The sequence below is a fragment of the Castor canadensis genome, chromosome 6 (genome assembly GCF_047511655.1).
Source record: "Castor canadensis chromosome 6, mCasCan1.hap1v2, whole genome shotgun sequence".
Taxonomy (NCBI): Eukaryota; Metazoa; Chordata; class Mammalia; order Rodentia; family Castoridae; genus Castor; species Castor canadensis.
This window is the reverse complement of record NC_133391.1, coordinates 123,799,065-123,813,066: the sequence shown is the minus strand read 5'-3', so window position 1 is coordinate 123,813,066 and position 14,002 is coordinate 123,799,065. Positions and strand designations below refer to the sequence as shown.

The following is a 14,002-nucleotide window of genomic DNA, read 5'->3' as shown; positions in this document are numbered from 1 at the left end:
AGTTGGCATTTGGCCCAAACGCGTTGCACCGGCAGCTCAAATAAAAACAAGAGTAAGAAACTCACTCTCTTGTTCTCTCTCAGTGCGTTTTCTCACTCTCTCTTGCTCTCTTTGCCTCTAGTGCAACAGGGAAGAAATTATCAAACACAGAAAATGTAGCACACGTTATCAGAAAGAGGTTTTCCAATGCTCCCTCCAGTACTATTGCTCTCTCTCCCCAATTCTTGAACTTTGGTCCCATACACCATATATACAGACATACCCTGATAAACAAGGCTCCGGAGGGTTATGAGTCTAGCACGTCCCAAGTGGCCAAAAGTAAATCAAAAACACACGCTTCCATCTCTTTGATTAGCCTATTAAGAGCTTAACATATCCTAGAGCATTGGGGCGACAGCTAGCACATTATTGCTATCCTCTAAGCCCAGGCATAAAATATGCACTTGTCTGAATACTTAAGACACTGACATGGAACTATAAAATGCAGAAGGCTTTTCTTTAAGAAAACTGGAAAACGATTTAAAACACACATCATTATTACTTTTCTCCATCACTACTGGTGATTAGTTAAAAGACCACAATAATCATAATCAAGTCCACTTCACAAAACATGTATATTCATATAATAAACGTATTTTTGCATCATAAAATACTTGCAAGTCCCAGAATCCTACAGAACCCCGAGTAGTCTAGAGTTAAAAAGATTTCTATCTGTAAAATGAGTTCAGTCAAGCTCACTCCTTGCCATAAAACACACACACACACACACACACACACACACACACACACACACATACAGAGAGAGAGAGAGAGAGAGAGAGAGAGAGAGAGAGAGAGGAGAGAGAGAGAGGAGAGCGTTTTCTAAGCGTTATTCGGAAGACAAGCAAAGCACAAGTAGTTTTGGGTTTGTTGTTTTTTTTTTTTTTTAAAAAAAAAAGGTTTCATTGAATATTGTGAAGTCTTCCTTACCGTTTTCATCTTCCAATTCTGATAAAAAGTAAGTTTCAAACAATAGAGATTGCACTGGACGACTCACGTACTCCCTCTCCTCTCTAACTTTTTTTTTCTTTTTGCCCCCCTTTGCAAAGCCACACCAGCCAGTTATTCTGCAGCCAGAATAAAATCCTATAGTCTGGCTAACCCGGGTTTTAAAGAACGGTCTTTCCGATTTAGCAAAAAAAGCGATGCCTTCAATACATCCAGGCTATCAACCTGAGATGTGCCTTTGCAAACCCACTTTCTCTATCCCCCCCCCAAAAAAAAAGGAAAGGAAAAAAAGAAAGAAAAGAAGGGAAAAAAGGCTTATGGGGGTGGAAGTGGTGCCCTCTCTTCCTGGACAGCTTAGTGCCTTTGCTATGCAAATAACATGTGCAGAGCATCAAAAGGTATCAGGAGAAAAGAAGACAAGAGGAGCAGGAAGGGCAGCAAAGTTTTGTTGAAGTAGCCCTAGATCTCACTACCGGCCCCCAGCCAACTTGAATTGCAGCAGAAGAAAATTTTGGCAGCTTTTCCTCAGAGGCAGAGCACACTGACGTCAGTCTGCAGATGTGCCTGGGCTGCGTCGGGTGCGCATGTGTCCTGGGTCGTCACGTGGAGGGGGAAGGGAGGTAGAGGTACAATCGGGGAAACCGACGACCAGCCATTCAGAAGGGGTTAGACACTATCAACTTTTCCACCCTGTGAATGAGAGAAATTCTGGCCCCTGCAACCTCTCTCCCTAACCCACTCCGCCTCTTTTCCTCCTCCTCCTCTAAACTCTTTTAGAAATTCTAACTTGGTTTGTTATTAGTGTTTCTTGGAAAAAGGAAAGGGGGAGGGAGAGATAACTGACTTTATGTGGACTAATGTCACTGTTAGGATCTTCAGTGTATTTTTCAAATTCATGCAATAAAAAATGTTAAAGGCTGCACATAAACAGTGCCTTTGAGGAATCATAGCAAATTTTAGATCAGTGGAACAGGCAGATTTTAAGACTCGGTTGCTACATATGTACAAAACGCCTCTGTTGTACGCACACTTCGACAAGTAAGGTTACCACCATAAGGAAAGTAAACTAAAACCTGCACATTTTCCATCTGATTATCGACTTCAGGTTATGTGGGGATTTAAAAGGAAAAAAAAAAAGTGGGGAAGGGGGAGGAGGAGAAAGAAAGAAGCTTGCAGCATTATTTCCAGATGAGGGTGAGACTGGATGATGTTTAAAGTCCAACCGGGAAAAGCTACAAGTAAAGTGTAGATATTTTTTTAGAGTCAGTACATTGAATGAAACTTCAATGGCTGCCCAAAGGGAAATAAATTCAAAACCAGACCTCCCCCCAACCCAAAAAAAATCTAAAACCAGACCCTCCCCCCAAAAGGTAGAAGGGAAAAATAGGAACCCTGCTGCGATCTCAGATAAACAAACAAAACCTCAAAACTGGTTCTTCAGGCTTCCAATCCCACCCTCCCCCTCCACAGCCAGCTGCCAGTCTAGCCTTAAAGAGTAAACTACCACTACAATGTAGCGCTTTCACTTTCATTTGCAGGAAGAAAGCCACTGCCATTAAACTGTGGAAAAAATGCCCAATATGTTTTCAGGTCCTAACTAAGTAAACAAAGTCTGACACACAAATCGGAAAGAGGAGAGAATGTGAAAATAGCTCAGGACAAACGTTGCCTTTCGGCGGTGTAATCTGCTGCATCATTTATCTGTCTCTGCCATTGAGTGTAGGGTAGGGAACTGTTTAAGAGTTTCCGAGGATGGGGGAGGGGAATTAACGCCTAGACATTCCAGTCCTTAGTTAACACCAAATCAGTTTCCAATGGCCAGAACCAGAAAGAGAATTGGACCAGAGGGAAGGGGATAGGAGGAAGACTTTTGTAAATATCAGTTCTTGAATTTCTACCTTCTGCTAACGTTATTGCCCATTTGATTTTTTTTTTCCTTCCTACGCCGGAGGTAGTAGGTGTAATTCTTCTGGTGAATCCATGAATAGTTGGCTAAAAGAAGACATGAATCAGACTGAGAACGTCTAACAATACAGTCATTTCAATGCTTCCTCAAGGGTAGAAAGGGGAAAGCATTTGTCCAGAATTAATAGTCCTCATCTTGACCTTAATCAGTAGTAGCTGGCTAAATGCCATCTAAAACACAGGACTATGCTCTGGTTGCCATTGACAGTTTTAAATAAAGATAATGTGTCTGAGTGTGTGTGTGTGTGTGTGTGTAAAATATATGAGGTGGCTAAACCTCACAGCAATAATTGTAAACACCAAAAATAAGAGGGGTCACAAGAGTTGCTTTGGGGTTTTTCGTTTTTTACATAAAATCACCTGTTAAATAGACGTGAACTTAACCTTCCTTAATTTTTCAAAACCCGGTATTCGATAAGTGAACCCAGCCTTGAAAAAGTAAGTCAAGGTATGAACACTAACCATCACACAAGCTACCTGAAAAGTTTTTACTCTCAGTTAAAATAAACTTCAGTAGGAAAGCAGCAGGATTGGGAAGGAGCTTTTCAGTAAGAAGTAGACTTTGGCTAATTACTTATTCAAAGAGTGCCATCCTGTGACTAAAAAGAGTAATGAAAATTTCCAACAAATTCCTTGTCTCCTCCACAAGATTAAGATAAGAATATTAAGGGTAAGTTTGAAAAATTAATCCTGTGAGAAGTGGTGGAGTGTCAATTTAACTCCACATATGTGCATATGTGTGTAAACATTTTAATTGTATTACAGAAAATTTCAAACCTACAGAAAAGTAGAGGACCATAATGAGCCCCAATATAGCCATCATCTGGTTTAAACAAGTGTCAAATAAAACCAATCTTGTTTACTCTTTATCCCCATTATTCATTCCTCCCCAGTGGATTATTTTGAAACTAACCCAAGATATCATTTAATTGTGTCCATTAAGTACTTCCCTGCATTTCTAAAGTATAAGGACTAAGAAAATAAATAACTACTACTATACCACTCTTCCTCTTAAAGTAATGACTTTAATAATAATAACAATGTTATTTAATTATTACTATTTAATAATAATAATACGACTCCTTCATGTAACTTCATTGGAATCAGGACCCATACACTGCACTGTGCTGATCTATCTCTTACGTCTATTTTTTAAGTAAACTTTTGACTGAAGTAGTCTATGAAAAGTGGATAAATAAGTACATAACTTGATTGTGTTCAGTTTAACGACATTTCACAAAGTGAACTTGCCCATAGAAACATCAAACCCGTCACTTTTAAATTTTTCAATTTATTATTCATATTTATTTTAATTGACTAATAAAAATTATGCATATTTATGGTGTAGAAAATGACGTTTTAGAGCTGGTGGAGTGGCTCAAGTGGTAGAGTGCCTGACTAGCCTAACTAATAAGCAAAAGGTCCATAGTTCAAAAAAAAATGATGCTGTGATATATATATACATAGTAGATGGGCTATCAAACTGTTTAGGGCTGGGAATGTAGCTCAGCAGTGGAATACTTGCCTACCATGCATGCATAAGGTCCTGGGTTCACTCTGCAGGATGACAAAAATAAATAAAAATAACAAAGCAAGCTATTAAACATGTGCATTGCCTCATATATTTAAATTTTGTGTAATAAGAACACTAAAAATTATTTACTTATCAATTTTCAAGCATGCAATATACATACTGCTAATGTAATGATCAGGACGTACAATAGGTCTCTTGAACTTATTTCTCCTAACTGAAATTTTGTATTCTTTAACCAACATCTTCCTCAAATCCCCACATGCCTGCAATCTTTTTTACTCTATTGGTTCATCCTCATATCTTCTTTTCTATATTAATATCTTTCCATATTAATACTATACTTAGCACAGAATATGTACTATATTCAGTTAGCGCAGAAATGTTTTAGTGTTTGAAGTATATGAGGTCCTGGGTTTGATTACCAGCATCAGGAGGGTAAAAAAAAGCAAAACACTTTAAGAATAGTTAAATTTAAACCCTGAATGAATTTTAGTTACTGCTGAAATAATTTGAAATTTTTATAGTGACCAGTCTTTTCCTCCAAAACTTTTCCCTCCAGTTTTTCTTTCTCCATTTAATTACAAGATGAAGATTATGAGCAAAATAGTTGATAGCAAACTCCCTACTTACACTTTAAAACAAAATAAGCTTTGCTAGCACTCTTTAGGAACTTAAAAAGCTTAGATAAACAGAGTCCATTCAGGAAACTAAAGATGGAATAAATAGAAATTGGGGAGAAGAGAATGGAGGTGTGGCTTAGTGATCCAGTGCTTCCTAGCATGAGGCATTGGGTTTGACCTCTAGCACTGAGAAAAAGAAAAAGAAATTGGAGACAGAACCAGGGTTGGCACCTGTGGAGGGGGAAGGTGGCCAGAAAGGGGGTAAAGGGTGACTGCAGTGCAAAAAATGTGCACACATGCATGTAAATACAATACCTGTTGTTACTATTCCATGAATCTGTGGGGGGGGGCGGGGGCACAAGGGGAGCAGCCCAGGGGGTGAATTCAAGCATGATATAGTTGATACATTGTAAGAACCTTTGTAAATGTCACAATGTACCCCACACAGCACAACAAAACTTTAGAGATAAGAACAAGTTCTCTTTAATTTTAATACATTAATATGTAAATTAAATTTAAATTTTTTAACTAAAAAACAAGGTATTTCTTAAAATTAGACTACTTGTCTAATTTTAAAATCAGAAAAATGAGGTGAAGAACTCTGATTTTATGCTTTATAAAATCATGAAGCCCATGACTATAAAGGTAGTGAATTATTCTTTCTCTGAGACATGAAGACAAGATTCAACACATTACAACCCAATTTCCTATACTTTCTATATATTTTATGCTTTCAGTGAGATGGGATTTCAATTTGACAGAATGAAAATACATATTTTCTAATCTTTTATAAAACTACTGTAGGACTGAAGGTGTGGCTCAAGCAGTAGAACATCTGCTTTACAAAGCATGGCGCTCTGAGTTCAAACTCCAGTCCCCCCAAAAGAAAAAGACTATTGTAGGATTTCCTAAATAAGGGCAAAATCTCAAAGCATAAAGGAAAAGATTGAGAAACCATTAAAAATGAAAAATACAAGGCAATGATTAGGAGAATTTGCAATATTTACAATTGAAACAGAATAAATACCTAAACTACTTAAAGAATTCTCACAAATCTAGAAGAGAAAGGCCAAAAATATTTAGAAAATGGCATACACAGGGCAAGTCACAGGCAAAAAGAAGCCAATATCTAAAAAAAAATAATGAAGTGTTCATTCTCACCAATAATCATGGAAATGGAAATATATCTCTTTCATTAGAAAGGCAAAAAATGTTAAAATTTCACAGTATCAAGTATGAAAAGGATTTAGAGAACTAGACATCTTCTATAGTTTTGGTGGGGGAAATGAGAGGGTTGCTAAGAATTGAACCCAGGGCCTCCAACATGCTAAGCAGGTGTTCTACAACTAAGCTACACCCCAAGTCCTCATGTACTTTTTGTTTTAATTTTTTTTGAGACAGGGGCTTGCTGTGTAGCCCAGGTTGTTCTCAAACTTGCAAAGTAGCCCAGGCTGGCCTCATTTGTAATCCTCCTGCCTCAGCCTCCAGAGTGCTGAGATTATAAGCATGCACCCACATGTCCCACTCCTCATATACTTTTGACAGAACATGTATAAATTATGTGCAAACACCACAGAGAAGAATTTGACAATATCTAATAATGGGGAAGATATGCATAGTCTTTGACCCAACGAGTCTACTTTAAGTATACAATCTTCAGAAGTTATTACACAAGAAAAATTTCCATTAATAATTATGTCTCCATTGTTTGTAGCAGTGAGTAATTGAGAAACAACCTAAGAATTACTAATAGGGAAATAAATTATAATCTATTCCTGTGTGAAATATTACATGACAGTTAAATGAATAAATCTACATGTGCAAAATGAATTATATAATATTAAATTAAAACATTACAATATACTTGCAGATATATTGATAGAAATTGGAATTAGATATATATGATATGATGCCACTTATGAATTTTTAATACCATACCAAATATAAATCTCAAATTTACAAAAGTATACATAAGAAGAATATATTCAATCTTGAAGATCATAGTTATCCAGAGGATAAGAAGTAGAGATTGGGATTAAGCAGAACAGAGTGGGCATCAACTAAATCTGTAAAATTTTGTTTGAAAAACAAAACATTTTTTAACTACTATTGTAAAATGTTAATATCTGCTAATTCGGGATGTTGGGTATACATGTATATATACTATTTTAATCTCTGTGTAGTTGAAATAATTTACAATTTAAAAAGGGGGGGCTGGCAGAGTGGGTCAAGGGGTAGGAATACCTGCCTAGCAAGCTTGAGGCCCTGAGTTCAAACTCTAGTATTGGCATACACAGGGTAAGTCTCAGGCAAAAACAAGCAATGCTTCCCTGACACGTGCAAGGCAATGGGTTCAATCCCCAGCACAGTAAAAAGTAAAATAAAATAATAAAATAAAGGAAAAAGAAAAGATTACTGTTGTTTGTTATTACAGTTTATCTGACAATTTCAGAACTTTTATTCTTTAAACTTTCAATTAACAATATAATTATATATTTTGGGTACACAAGGCTAACTGAAATTCATATATCAGATTTAGTTTATAGGTTCAGTCTTTCTATCCAACGTTTTTTACCACAGGTATTTGCAAAAATTAGTTTCATTTTAGACTCCTTATTTTCTTCACTAGAGTATGAAATCAAGAGCAGGAACAACAGCAAAAAATTTGAGAAGAAACAAGTGGGTATAATCAATGGTTCATGACTATACTCTATGTAATAAAAAGGAAGAGAAAATGAAGTCAAAGAGTACCACGGAGCTAACAGCAAAGACTCTAATATGCTAATATCAGTTGCCTGCTGTTTAGCATTGTACACTCTAAGAAATATAAGACTATAAGGCAAGTGACATATGTTATTAAGTGCTATGGAACTCAATGAATAGAGAACTGTATGAAGTTTAAATAATGATTATTCTGACATCCTTACTGTCAAATCTTGTGGTTAATTTTCTGTTTCTTACTTGAACTCCCCACAACATTCAATTCCCTAAAGTTCTGTGATGCTCTTCTAGTTCTTCTCCTACTCAAAGGTCCCACTTCTGCTCAGTCCTAACTCACTGCTAACATTTGGATCTGAAATGTCCTTCCAAAGCCCATGTGTTAAAGGTTGTTGACCAGCCTGTGACACTATTGAAAGGCGATAGATATTTAGGAGGGGGCAGGGGTCTCATGGAAAGAAGTTAGATCACTAGGAGTGGGCCCTTGAAGGGCTTTACGATATATAAAGACATAGGCAAATATTATATTCTTGGCCCCTTCCTTTCTTTCTTTGCTTCCAGGCTGTGATGTGCTGAATACTTTTACACCCATGTGCTCCTCGCCGTGATATCTTCAAAAGCAGTGGAGCCAACTGACCATGAACTGAAACCAAGAGCCAAAATAAACATTTTCTCCTTTAAGTTGATTTATATCAGGTATTTTGTCACCATGACAAATCTGACTATCACATTTCTCTTTTCTATAAAGATAGCTTTATAGACCATCTACATACCACTGACTCCTATATCTAAATGTTTGCTTGAGTGCCTAATAGGCAAGAGAAACTTCATGTGACCTTAACCAAATTCAACCAATTTCTCTATCATTTCCATTTTGTAGATGATACATAATTTGCCAAGTTGCTCATTACAAAATCCTAGAAGTCATCTTTTTATTTCTTTCTTTTATTCACTAGCCACAAAAGTCCTATTGATTCTATCTCCAAATATGAGCTGAATAAATTCATTATCCATTTATCTTTGTCTGTACTCATATCACCCTAGTTCAAGTCTCATGAGACTACCTTCATTACTTATTAACACAACAGCTTCAAACCGGTTCCCTGCTTCCACTCTTACCCCTCTACACCAGATCTTCTTCCTAGAACTTCCTACTCTACTTGTAATAAAATTCACACTTCTTTTCATAGTGTAAGGCCCTACATTACCTGGATACTATGTACCTCCCTGACCTCACTGGCAAACTAAATTTCCTCCACATGCACTATCCTCCACCCTTTTTTTTAATGTTCCTCAAGTAGGGCAAGTTCCTCCCTAGTAATGTTCTTCCTAGTGATTTTACATATTTGATAGTTCAAGACAATTATATCTTCATTTAGGTGTTAACTCATTCAGAGTTCTTTCAGGACTATGAGGCAAAACTGTTATTCAGTCATTGTTTCCCCAGTTTTGGGGGATAACAGATCCCCAATTTTATTTAGAAATTTAATAAAACACTCAAAGAATGTTGGTCTGTTTACAACTCCAAGGCCTGGATCAAGATCATGGTGATTCTGTTTCCTTTTGTCAATGATTGATTTAGAAGTGACTATATAACCGACTTCTGGCCCAGTGAGTAGTGCAGGAAATGTTGCTGTAAGAATTCTGGAAAAGATTTTAATTCTGAAGAGAAAGAGAGCAAAAGAAATGGAGATCTTTTTCATAAACACCTTCTGCTTTTTTTTTTTTTTAAGCTTTGTTTTTATAATGAAGGGAAAACCAGGAGAATCATAGAGAAGCCACTCAGAGCCCTGACATTCTTCAGCCACTGAACCAACTAAGGAAGTGATGTAGCAAAAAACTGTTACAACTGTTACTTAAACTCCACTTAGCTGGATATGGTGGTGCATAAACGCTTTCTGTCTACAAAATCCCAATGGGAACTGGTCATATTTGCACAAAAACAAAAGGGTATTATTAACCCTCAGTGATCCCATACTGATCCATTTAATAGATAAAATACAAGATGGTGCATGGTTAAAACTTTGGAATTAGGCTGAGCGTGGTGATGCCAGACTATAATCCAGCACTCAAGGCTGAGGCAGGTGTTATCACTTGAGCTCAGGAATTTGAAACTATTCTGGGCAACATAAGGAGACCTAGTCTCAAAAAACAAAACAAAACCAAACAACAATATCCGCAAGAAAAATACCTGTCATTAGGCTGAACAGGGTCTGAACTAGTTTTTCAAGTGTTTGACTTTGGACAACTTACTGACTTAATGTATAAGTCTTCATTTACCAAATGTGAATAATAATAGCTACCTCATATGGTTGTTGCATAGATTAAATGATATAGATAACATATTTGGCCAAGTACTCTCTAGTTCTTAGATATCGTTGTACGGATTTGTAATGAGTTTTAGTGATTTATTGTTACTAATAAAAGTAATAACAAGCCAAAAAGTAAAAATTAAAAAAATAAAATCCACAAAAAACTCCATTTAGTCTGCTATTATTTGCCACTGAAGGCCTTTTATACACCAGACAAACTAAAATAGAAACTCAGGAATTCAATTGCACATTATCTCACTCCAGACTCTGAGAGCAATTATAACTAGGTGGTGTTTTCTTTGTTTAGTATACCAAATATCAGATAATCGGCATACTTTATTATGAAATAAACATAAAAATAAAATGACATATGAAGCCTGGCACTGGTGGCTCACATCTATAATCTTAACTACTCAGGAGGCAGAGATCAAGAGGATTGTGGTTGGAAGCCAGTCCCGGCAAATAGTTCATGAGACCCTATCTCGAAAAACCCTATCACAAAAAATTGGGTTGGTGGAGTGGCTTAAGGTGAAGACCCTGAGTTCAAGCACCTGTACCGCAAAAAAAAAAAAAAAAAAAAAAAAGGACAAATGAAGAGACAAATCAATAAGATTAAAACAACACCCAGGGACAGATAGAGATAGTAGAATACTGATTTAGCTTACTCAAGGCCCTGGGTTCTATCCCAAGCACTGCAAAAAAAGAACAACAAAATAACATACAATAGGCGACTGGAGGTATGGCTCAAGTTGTAGAGTGCCTGCTATGTAAATAACTGCATTGCAAGCATGAAGCCCTGAGTTCAAACTTCAGTCCCACAAAAAAAAAAAAAAAACCCAAAAACCCATACAATAACAAAAAACATAGCACATGATGGAAATAAACCTGTAGGAAATCTAGATAAAGGAGCTATCAAGCACATACTTTAAAACAACTAGGATTAGGCTGGTGTCAGTGGCTCATGCCTATAATCTTAGCAGAGATAAGGAGGATCACCATTTGAGGCCAGCTTGGGCAAATACAAATAGTTAGACAAAAGGTAGTATAGAGAAAGTTATATGTACACTTCACCCAGTATTCTCCAATGGTTAACATCTTATGCAATTATAATGCAATAGGAAACCCTGGGAATTGATACTGGTCAATTTATGTCATCTTATCACATATAGCCAACACTGTAATCAAGACAAAAAGCAGGCCATCATCAGTAACCCTCTCATTCTACCTCTTTTTAATCATACTTCTTTACATCACACCATCTTTAAACCTGGCAACCACAAATCTATATTCTGATTCTGTAAATTTTTCATTTCCAGAAGATTACAGTATGTGCCTGTATTAGTCAATATTCTGTTCTCCAAAGAAACAGAACTGATAGAATGTACATATAAGAGGGAGTGTATTAGGGGATTGGCTTCATATAATCACAGAGGCTGAAAAGTTTAACAATAGCCAAAAACATGGCTCAGTCCAAGGTCAGAAGCCTTCTTCCCAGAGAAACTGATGATGCAGCTCCCAGTAGAAGGCAAAAGGCCCAAGAGCTTCCAGAGGGCCACTGTTGGAAGTCTCAGAGAAAAGGGCCATAGAACCAGGAGTCTGGTGTTCAAGGGTTACTGCAAAAAAAAAAAAAAAAAAAGTACATACATCGTGCCTGTTCACACTGAAGCAGACTTTACCCATTCAGCTCACTAACCCACTTACCAGTCTTCTCTGGAAACATCCTCCCAGACAAACTTAGAAGTAATGCTTTAGCTGTTCTCTAGGCATCTCTCAATCCAATCAAGTTGACATGAAAATTAACCAAATCTCAAAATTAACCATTTGAGAATGACTTTTTAAAACTCAGTCAAATATTACTGCATATAGTTGGGTCATCTTAAAAATAACGTTAGTAAAAAGAGAGAACAAATACATTTTTAAAATGTCTTGAAAATAAAGGGGAGAGAAGACCTCTGGTTTTAACCTAAGATAAAATAGACACATTTCTCTTTATTCTTCCTGCCAAGCACAGATAGAAACTGCACATAAAAGGTAAATGACATGTTAGTGGAAATGTGGAAAAGTGGACAGCAGAAGGCAAACTGACCAGGAACCCAAAAAATGATGCCACGGCTTTCTTTTTGCCTTATGCCAGATTGGGTGTTAAGAAAGCATGCAACTCTGAAAATACCATTTGGAGAAAACAAAAGTCCCCAAAAGTTTCCTTTGTCTAAAGGATGAGGAAAGAGACAATTCAGCAAGACAGAAAATGTTTATACTGTAACCACCCCACCTAGCCAAACACTATGGCAAAAAACACTACCTTACCTTCACCCCTGTCACAAAAGTCCAAATAGTGAATGAACCTCAACTTTCACTCTGGTTGTACTTTGACATGCTGTTCTGCCATTGAGGTGATAAGACTGAGTAGAGTCAAGACTTTTTCTGCCACAAGTAAGAAAGCCAAGTAATGATCCTGAACTTATTTACCCACCCAGTGGAAGGAAGCAACCCTCCTCTTCATCAGAGGAAACTCAGTGGAAAGCTAGAACAGTCATCACCATCCAGTGGTAAGGAGGTCTCTTGCTTACAGCACCTGTGGAAGCCACCCAGGAACCAGTAACTCAGAGAGGTATCAAGGGAGGTCTTCTGATGAGCCTGAAACTCCACCACTACCCAAAAGATAAAAAGGCTCTTCTTTTTCCCTACCCCTTGGACTTTCACTCCAACCTGATAGTAATGCTCCATTTTCCTCCACAAGAATGGTGTCAGCAGAGGCCTACTAAAATAAAAGATTTAAGGTTCAGAATTTCATTTATAATACCCAAAATATCCAGGATACCCTAAAATACCTCTTACTTGACCAAGAACCAGGAAAATCTGAACAGGAAAAGATAACAGATACCAACATCAAGATGACACAGAAATCATTTTTCTGATAAGGATTTTAAAACAGCATTATAAAAATGCTTCACTGAAGCCAGGCACCAATGGCTCAAGCCTCTAATCCTCAATACTCAGGAGGCAGAGATCAGGAGGATCACAGTTAGAAGCCAGCCTGGGCAAACAGTTCACAAGACGCTATCTCGAAAAAACCATCACAAAAAAAGGGCTGGTAGAGTGACTCAAGGTGTAGGCCCTGAGTTCAAACCCCAGAACCACAAAAAAAAAAAAAAGAAAAAAGAAATGCTTCATTGAGCAATTACAAACATACTCGAAAAAAAGGAAAACAGAACGTCTCAGCAAAGAAATAGAATATATAAAGAAGAACCAAATGGAAATATTTAAGCTATAAAATACAATAAGCAAATAAAAGACTCAAGAATGGGTTTAGTAGCAACAATGAAGAGATAGAGGAAAGAATCTGTGAATTTGAAGACAGAACAAAAGAAATTATCTAATTGATCAACAGAGAAAATATGTTCAAGTGAACCCCACAGACCTATGGACCCATAACAAAAGATACAATAACTGTGTCCTCTAGCACATCAAACGAGTTAACAGCATCAAGTGTCAACCCATAGAATGGGAGAAAATCTTCACCAGCTATTCAACAGATAAGGGATTAATATCCAGAATAAACAAAGAGCTCAAAAAACTAAACAGCAGAAAAACAAATAATCCAATTAATAAAGGGTAAATGAATTGAATAACCAGTTCTCAGAAGAAATGCCAACGTTTAATAAATGCATGAAGCAATGTTCAACATCCCTAGCCATAAAGAAAATGCAAATCAAAACTACACTAAGATTCCATCTCACCCCAGTCAGATTGACCATGATTAAGAAAACAAACAACAACAAATGCTGGGAAATGAGGGGGAAGGAACCTCATATACTGTTGGTGGAAATGTAAACTAGTACAACTATTGTGGAAATCAATAGATT

The 14,002-nt window shown here is 36.9% G+C and overlaps 1 protein-coding gene across 5 annotated transcripts in view; it reads right to left on the bottom strand.

Annotated features, from left to right (window-relative positions):
- Adamts6 (ADAM metallopeptidase with thrombospondin type 1 motif 6) overlaps window positions 1-1,709 on the bottom strand; it is a 269,601-nt gene extending 267,892 nt beyond the window's left edge. For 2 of the 5 annotated variants that reach the window (XR_012449159.1, XM_074077393.1), the window contains exon 1: window positions 970-1,709. The gene's annotated coding sequence lies outside the window, so the exon portion shown is untranslated. The other 3 variants (XM_074077392.1, XM_020165937.2, XM_074077390.1) reach the window with 3 other exon arrangements.
- Between the last annotated feature and the right edge of the window lie 12,293 nt (window positions 1,710-14,002).